The sequence below is a fragment of the Ascaphus truei genome, chromosome 5, assembly GCF_040206685.1.
Source record: "Ascaphus truei isolate aAscTru1 chromosome 5, aAscTru1.hap1, whole genome shotgun sequence".
Lineage (NCBI taxonomy): Eukaryota > Metazoa > Chordata > Amphibia > Anura > Ascaphidae > Ascaphus > Ascaphus truei.
This window is the reverse complement of record NC_134487.1, coordinates 281,389,263-281,393,134: the sequence shown is the minus strand read 5'-3', so window position 1 is coordinate 281,393,134 and position 3,872 is coordinate 281,389,263.

The following is a 3,872-nucleotide window of genomic DNA, read 5'->3' as shown; positions in this document are numbered from 1 at the left end:
CCAGAATGAAATAAACGTTGATCTGATTGCAATACATCTATAGATTATTTATTTATTTTTGTTGCAGCTGTTCTGTTTGTAATGGATTAGGCCAGGTCTCCGCTGCGGCCGGTGGCGCGCACGCCTCTCACCACACCTCTCACCAGTCCCTCTCCTCTTTTCTACTTGGCTCCGGTGTTTCCTTGCTTGTTGTCCCACTTCGCACTGTGGTGCGTCAGCCAGCAGGAGATACGACAAGAATGTGTTCCGTGCGACGACGCGTCACATGGTGCGCTGTGATCCAATCAAGAGGGGAGATCGCTTGGCATGGGGAGGGGGGGGGAGAATATATCCAGGCAAAACGCAACATTATATTGGCCCCTGTCACATACACCCCCCCCCCCCCCATGTACATTCTCAGTCTGGGCATAATTTTATTTCTTCCCTCGCTTCCCCCAAACACTATTCTGCACTTTCTCTGTCCACAGAAGTCATCTTGGTTTCATGGACCCTGCCGTCGGTGAGGTTACCACACCTTTAGTTACAATAATGATGCTAAATTATGTGCCTTCTACCATTTTTACTGGGGCCTCAAATCAATATGCTCTGAAAAATGGTTCTGAAGTCTTGTCCAGCACAAGCCTCTCCTCGAACCAATGGTAGCCTATCAAGTTTATGGTTGCGCCCACCTACCCCGTTTCGGCCACACCGATCGCTACAGAAGGCTTCCTGCAGTTCGTGCAATGCTAGGCACGTGCAGCAGGACCTTTAGCCTCGGAGTAACTAAAATAGCACTTGTGGTGCATTTGCAGGTCTGCAACACTCTCTCCCCATTAACACTTGGCAAACAGTACTTCCACGGTAGCCAGGGATTAAGGGTAATGACATGGAAATGCGCAGTGTCACTGTTTACTGTACTTATCCATTTTAACATGGACCACTATAACCTTATGCGTGCTGCATTACTCAGCTTTTCTGCACTGCCTGTGTTGAAGTGCATAGCGGGTAAACCTACTCAGACAGCTGTTTTGACATTTTTGGGTCGGTCACTAGCTGTGCAACATGACGCTGCTATGTGGGTATAACCAGACATTAAAAAAAAGTTGTGATGGGTTAAAAAAAAATGACTAAACGATTTGGCAAAATCATAATGGTGCGGGATTAGCTTTTTTGTGTCTGTTAGAAATGAATCGCATGACCTGGCTGGGAAGGTGCTAATCTGCTAGCAATATATTCTGCATAATGTTACAAACGGAAAATCCAATGTTTTTGCTCAGGTTGACCTCTCCCATCACTAACATTTTATGATGCTTATGGTACAGTTCAGTTAGGAAAATCATAGGACAATGTTTAAATGTGTGGGTTTTTTTTTTTCCCCTCCCTTCCATGGAATATGTGGGCGATGCGTGGTTTGTAGCAGGGGTCTCCATAGCTCACTTATAACACAGTTAGACCAGCAACAGATTGCTGATCTGTCCACTGCTGGGCACCTAAAGTATGTAAGATCTTGGATTTGTTCTTTAATTCCTACTCTACACTGAGTTATTATAGGCAGTGTTCGACAAACCTATACATTTGCTCGCCCCGGGCGAGTGGATTTAACATCGTGGCGAGCTCCTATTGGCCCAAGCAGCACACGTTTGGTACTAGGTGGCGAGTAGATTTTTTGGTGATTTGTCGACCACTGATTATAGGTATGATTGAAACCAGGAAAGCACTGACATGCAAGAACACCCTCTTACGGTCTCTGTAAGTTCTACCTTCTTACCACTTAGATTGTAAGCTCTTCGGGGCAGGGACTCCCTTTTCTATTGTTACTTTCATGTCTGAAGCGCTTATTCCCTTTGTGCTATATTGTCATGTGTATTACTGCTGGCTATGTACCTGGATGGCGCTACATAAAGTTATACATACATATCCTGACCCCATTATTTTTTAATGAAAGCTGCCCAAGTGAAAAGGGAAGGAATTGCCATTTTAATTAATAGGAAAATCCCATTTATCACAGAAAAGACAAGGCGAGGCGAGTCGTCATAGTGGTAGACCCTTTCATGGCCAAGACTTAACAATTACGGAGATAATTCAGAAGCCTCAGATAACTCAAAGAACGAAGGCACGAAAAAGAATGAATGGCTTTGAAACCAAACAAGTCTGACCATCACAAGGGTGAAGAAATTAAAAATGGCAGCCGGCCAGACATCGCTAAAAGAAATGACCATTGTTGGACAAATATGGTACTCGACTGGGCTCCAAAGAAAATTAAAAGACCACGACAATTACCAAAAGTAAGATGGGAGGATGAAATCAGAAACTTTGTAGGAGCGACGAGAATTTGAATAGAGGCTTGCTATCAAACTATTGTACCTGGAAGATCATGGCGTAGGCCTTCATCCAACAGTGGAACAAGGGCTGAAGATGATATATAAGCATAATATTTATATAGAATTTTAAATGTAATGCTTTGAGCAACTATCGAAAAAGGAATTATCCAATGGTCCCACTGGATTTTACTCCACAACGCTGCATTACAGTATTATTTTTTCTGTGGAAGACATTCTGTTACTCGTACTAGGTGTAAAATAATACAGTAGTAATATTTGGTTCCTCTTCTACATTGTAGCACTACAGTAAGTGTATAAGGAATATTGAACATGGAGCAAATTGGAATGATAGTGAAGGGCTTTTTCATCTAATTTTAGTCCTAGTGCCACAGTGAGTCACCAAAGCTGGGGCTGATTTTTTGGGGCCATTTTGATACTGTATTAAAGTTTTATGAACAAAATGGAAGTGGTGCCACAAAGAATAAATAAAATATGTGGTATGTACCATGTATTAGGGGTCTTCCTTTGGAAGCTGAAGTGTCATAACCTCATGGGAAATATCAGGAAGTGCTTTCTTATTTAATGAGTAGTGGATTCACAGAGTTATCTCCCAGAAGAGGTGGTGGAAGTTAATATACAAAACTCAATGGTATCCTAAATATACTGTAGGAATATCCAGGGGAATGTAATCTGGCACGAGGCCTCACAGCAGGACATGGGCAGACCAGGTAGGAAAATTGTCAATCCTCTAACTTCAATTTCTATGTTGATATTCATTATTTACATTTTGTTTGTGTAGCCTCCTTTCCCTTTGAGTATGTGCTGAATTACCTGTGGCTCACAGAAGGTCTAAGGCCACGCTGCCTCAGACCACGCGCCCGCACTGCAGACAGGCAGCGCGTGGCGAGGCACTTGACCGCTATATGCGTTCTGTAGGGAGCAGGAGCGGCGGCCGGGGGGGGGGGGGGGAGTGGTTTCCGTGGAGGGCTGCAGCGGGGGTCTCCCGGGCTGCAGGAGGGACCCCCCACATGCCCTCTGCTGCTCTCCGTGCTACTCCCCCCCCCTCCACATGCCCTCTGCTGCTCACGTCTGATACCACCCCCCCCCTCCCCTCCAGCGGATGGCTGCAGCGGGGGTCGGTCTCCCGGGCTGCAGGAGGGAGCTGCTGCCGGCTGTATGCTGGAAGGTAAGCAGCTCCCCCCCACAAATGCCCTCCTCTCCGTGCTGATCCCTACACACAGACACACCACCCCCCCAACCTTGTGGAGGAAGCTGTCCGACAGCTCCCACCGCTGATAGGCTCATCAGCGCACCACGTGACGCGTCACCGCTCGGGATCGCAATTTTCTTGCATCCCCTGGCGGCTCACGCGTCACAGCGCGTTGTGAGCCATGCAGCGAGGGGGGACTGGGATCAGCTAGGAAAGGATACCCCTGCTGGTGAGAAACGCGCGTGCCGCCGGACACAGCAGGACCAAAGCCGAAGCCTGGGGTGTGCTATCGCCCTTCTTGGTACAGCGCCTCCACCTGATGAGGGATCCCAGCGTAGCGGAATAACCCCTCACAGGAACCA